We start from the raw sequence: 18168 nt of genomic DNA, 5'->3' as shown, positions 1-18168 counted from the left end.
TTTTTCTGTCCCCCCCCCTCCAAATCCGTGCTTTTATATATAGTATATATATATGCTGTAACCGTTGTTAATTATTATAAAAATTATGCTATGACCATATGTTTGTCCGCCGAGACATTACTAGGGTTAATGTGTGTATTAATTGAGAAATATTTAATTTTATATTTATTGATTGGATATGTGTATTAATTACGCCACGTGTCATATACTTTATGGATGATTCATAATCTTATATGGTGAACTATATTCACACAAGTATTTCTCGTATTAATGAAGTGGTAACATATCTTCTCAAAGGTTTGTAATAATGAGAAATTCTTAGATAGACTCAGTCCAGCACGTCATTCGTGGACTAAGCTTATCATATAATGACACGTCACTAAAATGATGGTAATCTTGTAAATTTGCTTACTACTTATTTACACATTTGAATAGTAATATTACAAGATTGCCATCATTTTAATAACGTGTCATTATATGATAGGATTAGTACACGGATGACGTGGAGGATCGAGTACCTAAAAATTTCTCTGTATAATTGTAGCTAAAGCTTCACTTCCCCAGAGAACAAACATTGTCTTTAGCCTCGTAAGCTTAAACTCGTGCACAGCCACAGAAGAACAAAGGAAGATAAGGGAAATTCCCGAGAAAATATATTGTGTATCGATCAAACAAAAAAAACGGCCACATTAATGCATGAACAAGAAATCTAATCATCACATAATCATATTACACTCAAATACAGAGGCAAATCGCTTATCTCCTTTTTTTCCACATCTCTACTTATAAAAAACGGCAACCAGACTCATCACTCCAAATATCGTACTCCTCACAAAACTACTATGGCATCTCAAACACTGAATACAAACACATCTTCGCCACCAAGCGTAGGATCACAAAACACACTCAATGCAATCCCAGCACAAGCTATACAAACAAGAGAACCCCAACTAGATACGACACACACATCCTGCCCAATCAACCAAAGTACCTAAAGTACCACAAACCCACCTCAAATCCAGATACCCATTTCCCTAACATACTATAATGTAGGAGAAAACCCACCAAAAAAGGGAATAAAACCAAGAAAAATAGTTCCTAAAACAACCGTAAAACCTGGTTCGTAGGAAAAACCGAGAGCAACAACAGAAAAAAGGATAATCCCAATGAAATCATAACTACAAATGTTCAATCAGACAATCCAGGAGAAGGCCCAGAAAACGGGAAAAGGAAAACCCAAGAAAGGAAGGCTTCCTTGTCAGGCGGCCACCAATATATCATGGAGAAAGCTCAAAAAAGGCAGATGGAGGGAACAACCTTCACATTGGTGACAATCAAATTAATCAAACTCCAATATTCGAGATAATAATTGGAACCTAGGAAATTCACATCACTGAACCTTGCTTAACGCTCAAGAAATAACGTTTATGCCAACATGATTGAGAGCTCTTGAAGGCTTAGAAGGTGAAATAATTATTGCCAGATACCCAAAAAGGACTTTCACCGTAAAACTTTCAAACTGGCAAAATTATGAGTACGTTATGTTAGAGAGACCATGGAATATACAAAACCAGCTAACAGTGATCAAGGAATGGCTAGGAAATATACCACTTTCAAGGGTCCACTTTGACTCCAATACATTCTGGATTCGGGCTCTTGGGCTACCACTTGATTCAAATTATTAAGGAGAATGTTAGAAGTATAGGGGGGTCTTTTTCATGAATACATTGAATTGGACATCAACATCCATGTTGCATTATGGAGACAAAATATCCTGCGGTATAGAGCTCATGTCAATATTCATGTTTCCATCCTAAGAGGATCATTCTCAAACATATCAAACACAAGAGTGAAGGGGTGGGTGGACTTTTAGTATGAAAAATTACCAGCCGTGCGCTTCTACTATGGGATTTTTGGGAACTCACTACAAAGACGTCAAACAATGATTCAACATGAGGAAGTAGGCATTCCCGTTTCTGGGACACCAAAGTACAACTTAAAGATGAAAGCTAACAAACTCCTAATAGAAGTTAGCTGTCTCTAGTGCAGTTGACAACAAGACAAGCACGCACCAAATCATGACAAAGAAGCATAGCTCAACAATATACTACAACAATGTTGGAAGCAAACATCGAAAGTTAAGTAGAAAATCAGTACAATGCCAGCCAGGAATTCAGGAGACCAAATGTGATTCCAGGTTCAGGCTATATAAGTGCCATCCTAGCCTCTATTAACCAAAATATACTAAGGGGTAATGTTGTAAGAGAATGTGGAATATTCTCAACGGGAAACATGGACATTATTGGTCTCCTACTATCCTCAATGGGAATCAATTCCAACCAGTTCCATGCTAGACTCATAGTAGCTCCCAGATCAGTGGATAGCAAACAATGAGCATATGTTGATGAAGAACATGGAAAATAATTAAATCATAGGGTTGATTGATCATAGCTTCATTCCACAAGGGGCTATTCAGAATGCTGAATTTTCATTTCTGATTACTCGATAATTTCCACAAGTACATCAATCCTTACCTGAATCACCCTCCTCATGAACAATGCGCCTCATCAAACATCCTCCTATCAATTCCATGTCTTCCCCCCTTGTCCGACTTTGCTTCACAGGGTGTAAGCAAAAATAAATGGGATCAGATGAATTGGGGAAGTCAGATCCAAAACTCTAAGACAAATATAGAAGTAAAGATAGAGAAGCAATTTTAATAAGAGTCAATAAGAGGAGAAATATGGATTGGTGGTAAATTTGATCAATCCAAACTTCAATAAGAGTCCACAAGAGGAGCAATATCTCTCACAAACAGACAGAGATGAGATAAGAGTTCTACTAGAAGAAGTTAAATAAAGGAATTGCTTATTACCTTCATCTGTAGAGGATTTTAACCCAAATCCTAGCAAACATACACAGTGACTCACAACAGTACAATCATGGTACATGGAAAAAGATGGCAAAAGTAAGAGAAGAGAGAGAAGGCAGAACAATAATAGGAAAAACACTTCTAACGCTAGTAGAAGGAAAGAGAAAGACCCTAGACAATGGGTTTGATCTGAACATTGCTCAAAGCTACAAAAATGGGTCCACAATCTAAATTTGTAGATTATCTACTCCTGTCAGATGAGTCCCTAAACAATACTCAAGGGAACAATAAAAAATATAGAAATGAAAAAAAGGGACTAGCAAGGCAAATGAGAAAATCAAAAGCAAAACAAATACTCCGAGGGTTAAGGAGGCCAGCCCAAAAAGGCCCAAGGGGCAAGATGAGAATCATGTCTTGGAACTGTTAGGGTTTGGGGTCACCCTTGATAGTTTATCACCTAAATAAGGTATGTAGTATTAATTCCTCGGAGATTCTCTTTTTAATGGAAAATAATAAACCAAGCAAAATGGGAAGCAAAATTGACAAGGTCTCTAGATTTTTAAAATACCTTTGTAGTAAATCCAGAAGGCTTATCTGGGGGTCTAGCCCTTTTTTAAAAGAAGGATTGCAATCTCAATATACAACAATTTGCTAACTTCTTCATCGTAGGGTCAACATATTTTTTATGGAGCTTATGCAGATTTTTCAGTTAAACCATTTGAGGAGTTTGAGATTTTCAATGCTCTTTATTCTTGTCGTAATAGAAAGGCCGCGGTTCCGGATGGTTTTAATTTTAAATTTTATCGGAGAGCTCGGCCTTTTATCAAGGAAGCAATTATTGATTTTTTTGGGGTTTCATAGATTTAATATCTTGCCTAAAGGTATTAACTTTTTGTTCATGGTGTTGGTTCCGAATATTGCAAGATAGTCAAACATCAAGGAATATTGACCAATTAGTCCAGTAAATGGTTTATTTAAGCTGCTCATTAAGCCTCTTTCTCGAAGATTAGCGTCTTTATTAACTAATGTGGTTTCAGAATAGTCAGTATGCTTTCTTAGAGGCAAACATATCCTGGAGTATTCTATGATAGCTAATGGCCTTATTCATGTAGCTACTAGGAGGAAGGACAAATTGCTCGTTCTAAAGTTTGATTTTTAGGCTTTCGACAATATTGATTGAGATATTTGATTTCTGGTATGTGTGCATGAAATTTTTGGTGAAGTGGATGGGATGTATGTCTTGTTGTTTGTCTTTGGCGACCAGGGTAATTCTTGTTAATGGTAGTTTTGTTGATTTGATTCACTTAAGGGAGGCGTGAGTCAAGGGGGCCTTATTTTTCCATATATGTTTGTTATTGTTTAAGCGTATTCTTGATAAATTTGGGGAGTTGGGCTTCACGTAGGGATTTAGTTTTGCAGCAGATCATGAGCCTATTTCTTTACTCCAATTTGCGGGTGACACTATTTTATATCTTCATTTTGATATTGAGAAGTTCAGGAATTTGTCTCGAATTTTTCGTTATTTTGAGTTGATTTCAAGATTGACTATTAATTTTCATAAAGCTTTATTATGAGAATTAATGTTAATGAGGTAGATTGATAGCTGCGCAAATGGTTGGTTGTATGATTAATTCTTTCCTAGTTAAATATCTAGGCCATCCTTTGTGTAATAGGAAGCTTACTGCTAGGTCTTGGGATCATGTCGTTTAGCAGTTCAAATTGTGTTTGACTTTATGGAAGTGTTCTCCACTTTCTTCTGCAAGCAGATTTGTCCTTATTAAATCTTTCTTGTTTAGTGTTCCAACATATTTTATGTCATTATTTGGTATGCCTGGTTTGGTTCGAAACAATCAAAATCATATATGATGCGTTTTCTTTGGAAGTGTGATAATTCTAATGTATTTTGAGTAAGGTTTCTTGGAAGGTTATATGTCAAGACTTTGATAAAGGGTGTTTGAGAATTTTTAATCTTCATGTTAGAAATTCAAATTTTTTATTCAAATTAATTTGGAAGTTGAGGATTAATAATGTTGACTCTCTTTGGTTCAATATCATTTTTAATTGTTCATCAGATGTTTACTGAAATTCTCGGATTTATATAAAGTGATGTTAAGAAAATGTCTTTTATTTGAAAAGGCATTGGGAAAACTTGTTGTGAAGACATAAAAGCTTGGAGGATATTTATTGCTAATTTGAAATATAAAATTGGTGAAGGAGACTCTATTTCTCTTTTAGAAATTACAATCATATAGGGTATGATCTGGTAACTGTTCTGTTTTCTCCAACTTTATAATTTTTCGAATAAAAAACTGGCAACTGTTAAGGATGTTTAGATGGAGAGTTGGAGGTGGAGGCGTCGATTGCACGGTAATGAATATTTATTGTTTAATGATTTTCAATCCATCTTCAGTCGTCTTTTTCATTTTTTGGCTCAAAATGATATAGTCTCGTTCAGCTGCATGAGTCATCGTCTTCTTTTTTTTAATTTTAGGGGATATTTTTTGAAAGCACAGCAGACATGGTTGGTACTCGTCGAGCAGGGGTTGATCCAAAAAGTTAGTCTGATGTTGTTACTCGTCAAATCTAGTCTGCACGTTGAGAATTGATGCTTGTTGAGCTCTTTATGCTTGTCGAGTTATTGATAGGACAGAGAGTTGTCTGCCTCAGATGCTCGTCGAGCTCTCCCCTGCTCGACGAGTTGAAGAACTTACTCTTGATGTGGTTGTTATAGCTCGTCAAAAAAGTGTGGAGTCTTCTAGGCTTATGATGGATGGTATAGAGGAGGAAGTGGTGTTTGAGAATCATGGCGGAGGGATATGATTAGAAGTTAGTAGGCTTTTGGGTTCTCGTCTTTTTATCTAAGTGTGAAAGTAAAAAGCTCCACTTCGGGTAAAATTCTTTATTTGAATTGTTTCGCTTAAAAGAGTGCCCACTCTTGACTTTTTGGTGAGACGTTCGATCGTCTCCGTAAATAAGTCAAGGTGATCCCTTTTTGACTTGGTGAAAAAGCAAGCACATTATTTTATTTATGCTTGGAGTATTTGGCGCAGCGTGCTTCAGAAATTGGATGTAATTTAGTCTCCCTTTGTTTTTTTGTGAATTTCATGGTTTAAGGGTAGCATATTGTTTCTTTGGGTAATATTAGATGATTTGGCAGATTCTTTGGTATCTTATTATGTGGGATATTTGAAATTGTAAAAATATAAGAGTTTTTTAAAACAATAATTCAATTAAGGATGAGGTAATTTTTAAAAGGCTGTTTATCTTTATAAGATTTGTATTATAAGTTTTTCTTATTGGGAATGATTTTTTTTCTTCGAAATCCTTATTATGATATGTTCTCGGACCGATGGTTTTGTTTTCTTTTAACTATGACCTAAGTCTTTATGTGTCATAATGAGTGTGCCATCTTTTTATGTGGAAGTGTTAGTGTTGCTTTCTTACTACATTTTGGGACTTTGAATCAGTGTTTTAAAAACCGGACCGGACCGGCCGGTCGGATCGGATAAACCGCGAACTGGTCAGTGGTCCGGTCTGAAAAGGTAAAAAACCGGATTTTTTAGTTGGACCGGATTGGACCAGTATGAACCGGTTAAAAACCGGGTGTTGAACCGGATTGGACCGGTAAAAAACCGGTCAAATGGAATTTTTTTCAAATTTATTAAACCGGTTGAACCGGTCATTAAACCGGTTAAACTGGTTGAACCGGAAACCGGTGGCCTCACCGGTTCGGCTACCGGTTCGTTTTTTAAAACACTGCTTTGAATAACATATTTACTCATAACAAAAAAAACAAATTAATTCCTACCGTATGCCCCTTTCAAATCTTTATGCGTTATATAGAGTTTTTGATAAATCTTTTTTGAAATCTTTGATAATTTTTTTACTAAACTATATAAGATTATATGTATTTAGCAGATATTACAATTAATTAGAAAAATTACAAAACAAATAGACTTAAATTTTAATTAAATGACAAAAAATTGAAAATTAAGTAGTTCATAATTTATTTTAGGACTAATTGCAAAGAAAATCACCACCTTTATACGTTTTTATTTATTTTAAGGCCAAATCCACCCCAATTATAAAAAAAAAAAGGCCAAATCCATCCTCAGGTCCCTCTACTCTTCAGTTTTTTTCAATAGATCCTTCTACTTCAATTTGCCGGTTACGTGTCCCTCTACTTAAATAATTCTGGTCAGCACATCCCTCGATGGATGGAATGGAGAGAGTGGTTCTCACTCTCTGTTATTGAGAGTAAAAAAAATGATGGTTTTAAATAAAGTTTAGGTGACAGAAATTAAGGACTTATGACATTCAAAATCTTAATTAAAAATAAAATTATAATTTTAAATAAAATTGATGACAAAACAATAAATTTGCCATCATCTTCTTCCTTTTTCTATTCTTCAACTTTCCAAACCGTACCTGACCTTATTTATTTATCAAATTTGCAGTTCAAACCAGAACTACACAACAAATTAATAAGAACTAACTTTCTAACTTTCTTAATCATACATCATTTCAATAAAATATGAAACTGTTCGCGTGGAAATAATCCGCCACTCGAATCTTTGAATTTATAATGGGATCTGTTTTGGTTTGATGCTTTAATCGGTCAAGTCGATGAAGTCTCGCAAAACAGGTCTTGCAAACATGTCATGATCCGCCGATCGGCCAAATGGCTCGATGCGCTGATCTCCTCCGGTGTTTGCAAACTTGTCTCGCAAACAAACAGGTTCCGCGAGGCGAACGTGTTCCGCGAGGCGAACGTGTTCCGCGAGGCGAACGTGTTCCGCGAGGCGAACGTGTTCCGCGAGGCGAACGTGTTCAGCGAACGAAACAAAAGTAACCAGCTAAACTAAATCTAACAGTATCGATCCGGAGGTTAAGAAACCTAAGCGGGATTGATGTCCATCTACTCCTAAGTTAACCAACCGCAGGGGTTGTGGATAGAAAAGCACAACGCTTTGAGATTGTGTTTTTGTTGATTGATTTGTGTAGCGTTTATTAATTTGCTGAAAATAACTATTTATAGGGACGAATCCCCTAATAATAAGAAAAAGAAAACAACTAAGACTCAATGACTTAACTAAATTCTAACCTAATAAGACTAAAAGTCTTTGACTCAGCTAATAAAAAAACAATAATAAAAATGGCTATTATGGGCCCAATCCCAATTCAGCCCGCTGTGCACCATTTTAACTGGCAGCCCATTGTCTTAAAGTCTATTTTTAGACCGGTGTAAACAATGCCACTCACGTCTTTTTAGCTGAATGTCAAGTAAGGTGAAGAGACGTAATTTTTAGTGAGACATTTTAATGTCTCGGTTAGATCGGCATGTTTGGGCCTATTTTATAGTTTGTGGATCGGCATAAACATTGATTTCTGCTTTTTTGATCGGCATGTTTTGCCGAAGTTTGTTTTCTGTTCAAAACAGCTACTAACAAGATTATGCTCATAATAATCTTAAGTAAAGATATCGATCTTTGCACGAAACAATCTTGTTTTTGCCGATCATTGCGTTTTATCGAAAGTGTGAACAAACAATGATCGACCGTCGATCGATCAACAAGATTATGCTCACAACAATCTTAAGTAAAGATGTCGACCTTTATACAAAACACTCTTGTTTGGCCGATCATTGTGTTTTACCACAAGTGTGAACAACCAATGATCGGCCGCCGATCAACAAGATCATGCTCACAACAATCTTAAGTAAATATGTCGATCTTGCACAAAGCACTCTTGTTCAGCCGATCATTGTGTTTTATCACAAGCGTGAAAAACCAATGATCGGCCGCCGATCGATCAACAAGATTATGCTCACAACATTCTTAAGTAAAGATGTTGATGTTTGCACGAGACACTCTTGCTTTGCCGATCATTGCGTCTTATCAAGTGTGAACAACCAATGATCGGCCGCCGATCGATCAACAATATTGTGCTCACAACAATCATAAGCAAAGATGTCGATCTTTGCACAAAGCACTCTTATTCGGCCGATCATTGTGTTTTATCACAAGTGTGAACAACCAATGATCGGCCGCCGATCGATCAACAAGATTATGCTCACAACACTCTTAAGTAAAGATGTTGACGTTTGCACGAAACACTCTTGCTTTGCCGATCATTGCGTTTTATCAAGTGTGAACAACCAATGATCGGCCGCCGATCGATCAACAATATTGTGCTCACAACAATCTTAAGCAAAGATGTCGATCTTTACACAAAATACTCTTGTTAGGCCAATCATTGCGTTTTACCACAAGTGTGAACAACCAATGATCGGCCGCCGATCGATCAACAAGATTATCCTCAGAACATTCTTAAGTAAATATGTCGATCTTTGCACGAAACAGTCTTGTAGGGTCTTGCTCGTAAATGCATTTTGTTGATCGTATCGCACCATTTTTAGGAAGTATGCGAACTTTCTCCCTAATCGACTTGTATTTACTAATCATCAGATTTTTGTATTATGGATGATCAACTCTTGCCCCCCAGCGTCTTGATTCGTTCTTAAAAACGAGTCACATGCCTTATCGCCTTTTTGACAATCTGATCTCACGTAAAGGCGAGACAAAATAGACTTGATAATCTGATCGCCTTTTTAAAGCTGATCACCAGTATATAGGACCAATCTTCAAGCAGTCGTCTCCATCATGTGAAATCGCCTCGCAGAAGTGTACTCCAAGTTCATTGATTTTCTGCTTCTCAACCCATTTCTTCATGACCTTTCGAATCAGCGAGCATGATTGATTGAAGTCTCTCTCACCATATCGACTATCTTGCTCTCGAATGAGTCCTTTGATAGGTAGTTTCCGTCTACTATGATTTCTCTCATCCATCTTTCTAGTCGTTTCATTGTTAAATATTGTCCCCCTGTATGGATCATTTGTCTTACGAGACTCTCGCCTTATCCAACGGATTTGTGTTTTTGGTGTCTCGCTCATCCAATAGGGTGGCTTGCTAAGTGATACGACGACTGATTTTTTCATGTCTCCTTGATCGGGCACAACCACGTCTCCATCTAGCATACGCCTTCGCCATGGTTTATTGCGGAACGACTTTAGTAAGGTCACCACGTAAACACCCTGCGAATCCTTCTTGACACTCTTGACACGTAGTTCGCTATTTGTTGTTAAGATCACAACATCTTTATATGATAACTTAGTTATCTTAGAGTCATTTTTAGCACCATTGCCGATCACAACTTCAACAATTTTTGTTTTTGGTTGTTCGATCGGCTTGATAGACTTCTTCTCGACCCAAATCTTTCTAACTTTCTTGATTGGAGACTTAGAAACATTTGTAGCTGTCTCGTTGCGATCACCCGGACACTTCGTTAGATCGACAATATGATGTTTGCCAAGTTTGTCAGCTGACTCATTTAAGAATGTCAATTGTCGCTTCACAGGTTGAATTTTTTCCACTCTTGATGGTTCCTGTTTTATTTTTGAATCAGTCAATTTTCGTGACTCTTGTCTCATCCTTTGCGTCCGTCGTTTCTGAGTTTTGCTCAGGTGAGGTTGATCCGCAGTGGGCCGAAACATTCGTTTGAAGACTGTGACACCCTCTTCTCTCTTGGGTTCATGCTTCTTCCATTCTTTCGTACGAGCTCTTGATTTGAAACACGTCTTGCACGACGGACAACGTACTTCAGAAATTCTTTCAAAAACTGTCTTCCTAGGTGTACCATTCCTAGCAACCATGGTATGTGAACCATTTTTGGCGATCATGGTAGGTGTACCATTCTTGGCGATCACAATAGGTGTGCCATTCTTGGTAATCATGGTAGGTGTGTCATTCTTGGAGATTATGGTAGGTGTACCTTTCTTAGCGATCATAGTGGGTGTGCCATTCTTGGTAACCATGATAGGTGTGCCATTCTTGGAGATCATGGTAGGTGTACCTTTCTTGGCGATCATAGTGGGTGTGCCATTCTTGATAACCATGATAGGTGTACCATTCTTGGCGATCATGGTAGGTGTACCATTTTTAGGAACCGATGTTTTGCTTGGTTGATCTTCAACTCGATACTTGGGCTTTTTTGGATTCCATCTTTCTATAGCACGCCCGCTTCCCAAAACCCGCTCAAAGTGTGGCCGAACTGTATCGGTAGTGATACACTTCACTTTAGCCTCTTTCTTGGTTGGAAAAATAAGTTTTCCCTCGGTGATAGCGTTCTGGATCACATTCCAAAAGATAACACAATCATTGGTGCTATGTCTCCAGGAATTGTGATACTTGCAGTACTTTTTTCCAACTTTCTGGTCCGCTGGTGGGATCATGTGCCCGCTTCTTAGGACTCGAACAAACTTTGGTTGTGCCGTATTGGTTGCTAACTTCTTGACCTCGTCTTCTTTTTTATGAGGGAACAAAAGTCTCTCTTCGTTGATGTTGTTGCAATCGTTATTAGGTGCTTGGTTCGGCCTTGTCTCCATAATTATGGGTTGTTCGTGCAAACAATAAGTGAAATCAAGCTTGTTCGGTATGTGGATTTGATTCACCCATGGGTGTACCGTGTTGATCTGATCTGCTAATGGACTCGAATGTTGATCTCCTCCGGTGTTTGGATCTGATCGGTCAATAGATTCGATGAGGTGATCTCTTCCACCGTTTTGGATCAGATCGGCCAAATAATTCATAGAGGTGATCTCCTCCGGCGTTTGTATATGATCGTCCAAATGACTCAACAAGGTGATCTCCTCCGATGTTTGGATTAGATCGACCAAGTGACTCGACGAGGTGATCTCCTTCGATGTTTGAATCAGATCGACCGAGTGACTCCACGAGGTGATCTCCTCCGTCGTTTGGATTAGATCAACCAAATGACTCGACAAAGTGATCGTTGGCGTTTGGACTAGATCGACCAATTGATTCGACGAGGTGATCTCCTCCGACGTTTGGATTAGATCGACCAATTGATTCGACGAGGTGATCTCCTCCGACGTTTTGATTAGATCGACCAAATGTCTCGATGAGGTGATCTCCGACGTTTTGATCAGATCGGCCAAATGGCTCGATGAGCTGATCTCCTCCGGCGTTTGGATATGATCCTCCAGATGACTTAACGAGGTGATCTCCTCTAATGTTTGCATCAAATTGACCAAGTGACTCGCCGAGGTGATCTCCTCCGTTGTTTGAATCAGATCGACCAAGTGACTCAACGAGGTGATCTCCTCCGTCGTTTGGATCATATCGACCGAATGATTCGGCGAGGTGATCTCCTCCGACGTTTGGATCAGATCGACCGAATGATTCGACGAGGTGATCTCCTCCGACATTTGGATCAGATCAACCGAATGATTCGGCGGGGTGATCTCCTCTGACGTTTGGATCAGATCGGCCAAATGGCTCGATGAGGTGATCTCCTCCGGTGTCTGGATTTGATCCGCCAAATGATCGTCCACACTATGCTTCATGTGTCTCAAAGGCTCATAGAGATCAATCTCGCCGTGCGTCATGTGTTTTGAAGCATTATTGTGATCAATTGCACCATAATGTATATGGCTTGAAGCATTATTGTGATTGGCCACACAATACTCCATGTGTCTCACATCATTTTTGTGATCTGCAACATCGTACTCCATACCAGATTGATTGATCGGTTGTGTCTGATCGGCAGTCCCTCTTTGCGAGCCAATCTGTTCTGGTGGTAGCCAAGAACAACCATCTTGATGGTAGTCTCGGGGATGTTTTGTCGAGCCATGATTTTTGACATAATATCGTTTCTGCTTAATAGGCTTCTTCTTATGTCCGACCCGATCTCTCTTTGAACAGTGTTTTGTTCGTCAAGTACGGTCTTCATCGCTCTCGCCAATTGATCTCCTCCATAATATCCAAGCCGATTTTTATGCATGATCTTATTCCTCACGGTTATGGAATCGTCCATTGATAATGCTGAAGGATTTGGGGATAAGACACGATTATCGTCACTCGAATCGTCATCTCCGAATTGGTTGAAATTTTTGACTCTGAGATCGACTGATTTCCCTTATGTGGGAGGTATAGTAGTTCCCTCGTGCGACAGTTGGTTCTTGTCTCCCTTGGTCATGATTGCTTCCAATTCTGAGTCTGAATCTCCCGACGTCTTGCTTCCTTCGAATAAGCTTGATCGACTCATTGAGCGTGTATATCTTTTAGCTCTTTAGTACCGATTTTTGTGCTAACCATAAACGTGTCCCCAGTGGAGTCGCCAAAAGATGTTCGCGTGGAAATAATCCGCCACTCGAATCTTTGAATTTATAATGGGATCTGTTTCGGTTTGATGCTTTAATCGGTCAAGTCGATGAAGTCTCGCAAAACAGGTCTTGCAAACATGTCATGATCCGCCGATCGGCCAAATGGCTCGATGCGCTGATCTCCTCCGGTGTTTGCAAACTTGTCTCGCAAACAAACAGGTTCCGCGAGGCAAACGTGTTCCGCGAACGGAACAAAAGTAACCAGCTAAACTAAATCTAACAGTATCGATCCGGAGGTTAAGAAATCTAAGCGGGATTGATGTCCATCTACTCCTAAGTTAACCAACCGCAGGAGTTGTGGATAGAAAAGCACAGCGCTTTGAGATTGTGTTTTTGTTGATTGATTTGTGTAGCGTTTATTAGTTTGCTGAAAATAACTACTTATAGGGACAAATCCCCTAATAATAAGAAAAAGAAAACAACTAAGACTCAATAACTTAACTAAATTCTAACCTAATAAGACTAAAAGTCTTTGACTCAGCTAATAAAAAAAACAATAATAAAAATGGCTATTATGGACCCAATCGCAATTCAGCCTGCTGTGCACCATTTTAACTGGCAGCCCATTGTCTTAAAGTCTATTTTTGGACCGGTGTAAACAGAAACTATTTGACCTAATTCTATACCTAAAACATTACAACCACAGCCACCCATTTTTATTTTCCAGAAATCAAGACGATTTCTTCAAACTGGTGTTAACGGCGATCTCTAGCATCCGACGAGCTAGTCTACGACCTTGTCTTCTCCTGCGCCAGTTGTGGTTTCTTCTTCAGCCGACCATCTCCAACAAACGGCGGCCAACAACTCGTCGCCGGAAGAAGAAAACAGTTCGTCATCAGCGGAGACGCTCCTGTTCACACATAGCGGATGCAGCTCCTTTTTATTCGCGCTCGCCATTTCCGATTCAAAAGTACCCGTCTTACCATTTGGTTCAATTTTCTAATCCTGGATCTACTTAATTTAAGTCTTCAACGAGTATGTAAAATTAAATACAAAGCTTATAAACTAAAAAAGCAGGAGTCACAATTAAATTTGAAGAATTTGGGATGGGGTTTATTTGGAGAGGATGATATGACGTGGACTACATTTTTACATGTAGATTTATTTAGGTGGTTAATTGACGATTTTGGTTCCTCAAATTGTCTTTTATTTTAAAAATAATGGTGACATGTCATTAGTTAACGGAAATTTTATTAGTTAATGGAGAGTGTAGCCCACTCTCCGCATTCCATCCATCGAGGGGCAAAATGACTCGGTAAAAGAAAATAAAAGGACACATAAACGACAAATTGAAGTAAAAGGACCTATTGAAAAAAAGTGAAAAGTAGAGGGACTTGAGGATGGGTTTGGCCTTATTTTAATCACATTTTTTAAAAATTGTCATATAAAATCACCATTTTGATTTTCAAATCTATCACTGATGTGAAAATACGGAGTATTTTTACCAATTCGACAACCGAAATTGACAAAAAAAGAGAAAAGGGAAGATATTTTATTTTTTTATTTTAATTAGGATATTTGATAAGGTTAGAGCATTTATTTGGGAGGAGAAAGACACCGGATTTTCAAATTGATGATAGATTTGAAAAAAAATAAAAGATGGTAAATTTATATGACACCTTTTAAAGAACGTGATTAAAATAAAAAAAATGTATGAAGATGGTAATTGTTTTTGTAATTAATCTTTTATTTTATTATAAAAGTTTTTCGAATAAGAAAATTTGCTTTCAAAAAATAATCAACATACATGCACTAGAACACAAAATATTTGTATATTTTCTTCTTTGTAATTAATGTTAACACTTGTATTAAACTAAACAAAATTTGGTTAAGATTCCATAATTGCTTTCTAATATAATGCTCAACTTGTTCACTGGAAATGGAAAAACAATTTGGACTAAAACGTACTATATGTGTCGGAACCATGTGAAAATGTCTTTAAATAGTGCAATTTGTTACTATTTCTTTTCTAGTTACATTTTTGTGGAGGGTTCAATTTCTTAGAACCTTTAATACAGTTAAATTATAGTATTTATAAGTAATTATAAACTATTAAACATGCACAACCCCTACATTGATTCTCGAATTTTGAGAAATTAAACACTAACTAATGCAGCATAATAAAATAAAATAAAATTAGGCGAGACACCAGTGAACACATAAATAATTTTAAAAATATGGCGCCTGTGAGAAGTTTTCAAAATTAATTTCCCGTTTCCCAATTCTAATGGAGTAGTTTAACTGATTTACGTTTTCTAATTGCAAGATTACCTTTTCATCCATCTTCTTCTTCATCTTCTCCTCAATATTCTTTTCTCCAATTAAATCTTTGTCAAACGCTCAAACCCTGCCTTTTTTCAGCCAAGAAGCCGGTGGAGATACCATCAACATCGTCGTCTTCTTCGTTGTCATGTCCGACATATTTTTTGTGATTTCCATGTGATTAAGAGCCGTTAATTAGCAAAATGATAGATACCCAGTTCGATTTTTTTTAATCTTTTGATGTTTTTGGCTTTTGGGTTAATGAATTCTAATTTTTGGTTTAATGGGTATTTGTTGTTTTTGGTCAATTACATACTGATTTCTTCTAATTGGTTATAAATATGATTTTTGGTATTTTTCATACTTTGAATGTTTGATGTGCATGATAATGCACATAAGGTGTTTGATAGAAGTTCTAACTAAACCATTACACCATATTTGTAGATTTTGTAAAAAGAAAATAGACGTGGTAAACTGATAGTAAACTAATAGTAAGGTGTTAGTAAACCAATAGTAAACTTGTATTTTTAGTAATCCAAAAGTAATAAAATTAAAAATAATTTCCGTGCATTCTAAATAAAACTAATAGTAAATTGATAGTAAATTAAGCAATAATTTATTTCAATTTCAAAATTTAAGAAATAAACTAATAGTAAGTTGATTTTTTTAAGTAATCTGGCAGTAAACTGTTAATAAATTAATAGTAAATTTATTTTTAGTAAACCAACAATAAACCGTTAATAAATTTAAATCATAGATATTTTGGTAAACTATAATTTAAAAGAAATTCATTTATAAATGGCTAAACCCATTTTAAGGCTCATCTACTTTACCGTTTTAACTCAATAAGCCCCTACTCCAAAATTCGTCATTGATGGGTCCTTTTACTTTCATTATTGACATGTTCAGGCCCTTACTTGGACGGAATTTAGAATGTGGAATGCACCTTGTGTTAGTGAGAGTGTGAGCATAAGTGTATGACAGTTTGTAAAAATGTTCAGCCACATGTGCGACACATGGACACTGAATAAGCGAAGAAGTACGGTGTCGTTTTTAACAATCTATATTTCTTCAGTTATTCTTACCCTTTTATCCCATCTTCTTCTTGTTCTTAACTTTCTCTAGAATGGCAATGGTTGTATTAAAATATGCAGAAACAGTTGCTAGAACTAACTTTTTTTTTTGAGAAAAATTGCTAGAACTAACTATTTTCCCTAAATAAACACCATTATCATCAAACTCTTTCAACACATATTTGCCCACAAGTAGCCTCCATGCCATCTCTAAATCTTGCTTTTTAAAAGAAGATTTAACATTTATAGAATTATCATCTTCATCTTTTAATAGAAAACATAATTCATCATTTGAGTAAACTTTTGAATGTTGGATGAACAGAACGTATTAGCAATCCCTTATTACCAAGGGTGAATGAACAAAACATATTGCTAACTTTGATTGTAGATCCATCTTCTTAGAAACCATTTCCAGAACACAACCAACAACTGAATCCTAAAGCTTCTCAGATTTCCCATCAACTAATAACAACTCAAACAACAAGGGAAATAAAATCAACAAACACCGGATTTGACATATACAACACCCTCTTCTTCCCTCTTCTCTATTCGCCTGAGTAGTTCATCCAAGGATGCCATGCCGGTTTCACGTCAGTTCGGCAGTTCACTCCCACCTAATTTGCACATAAAAATGTCTCTATACGGCTAGATCTGACGCATGTGTGTTTTTCTCTTCTCTTCATCCACCCCCTCTCTAATTCACTCAACAGTTCTTATCTCTCTAAGTGGACTCTCCTCAAATCAGAGCTAAACAAGTTAGAATGACAATGGAAGAGGCGGAGGCGGCGGAGAGCAAACAACAATGGTAGAGGCGGCGAAGAGTGATGGTCGGAGGCAGAAGCCGCGGGGAGCGACAGTCGGAGACAGCAGAATCGCCGAAATTGGATCGATTTCAAGCACCATCGTAGAATCAACGTCCATTGCAAAATTACTCTTTAATCGAAAACCTAATTTCAGTGTAATTTTCAGTTTGTGATAAAACTGATGTGAGTTGTTTTTCATAAAAAATGTGATGTTTTAAATTTTGTTTTTCACAGAAAAAGTTTTACTTAGTGAGAGAAAATAGAGATAAGAATAATATCATGGTCACCTGGAATGGATGAAAACATGACAGAACAGGGCAAGTCCAAAATCTATTGCTGCAAAAAAAAACGTTTTGAAGAAGATGGTAAATTAACAAGTTGCTCCCTCAAATTATATTTCTTTTAAGGGAATGATGATGTGGCTTAGTGATGTGGCAATATATATATTTATTTATTTTTTTATCGGAGCTTTTGTGAGTTAACGTCAAGTGAGGTACACTTGCCAAATTCCGTCCAAGTAAGGGCCTGAACATGTCAATAATAAAAGTAAAGGGATCCATCAGTGAAAAACTTTGGGGTAGGGGCTTACTGAGTCAAAATGGTAAAATAGAAGGGCCTTTGAATGGGTTTAGCCTTTATAAATTGATATTCATAACAAGGTGCTTAAAGATTGGTTTTCCCTTGGATACAATATATGGACTTTACACTCTATTCTAATTGATTGATATCTGCATATTTACGGATTTTCACCAACAATTGATTATGCATACGCACCTCACATCTGATGAGTACCTACAAATGTGCTTAATGCACACAACAGCAACAGTTATAGATGTGCTAATGCACACGGCAACAATACCTGCTATGTGTGTTTGCACATAAAAATCAATCAGACTCACGTCTAATTTTGAGGA

Source organism: Mercurialis annua, linkage group LG1-X (assembly GCF_937616625.2).
Source record: "Mercurialis annua linkage group LG1-X, ddMerAnnu1.2, whole genome shotgun sequence".
Taxonomy (NCBI): Eukaryota; Viridiplantae; Streptophyta; class Magnoliopsida; order Malpighiales; family Euphorbiaceae; genus Mercurialis; species Mercurialis annua.
This window is presented reverse-complemented; position numbering follows the sequence as displayed.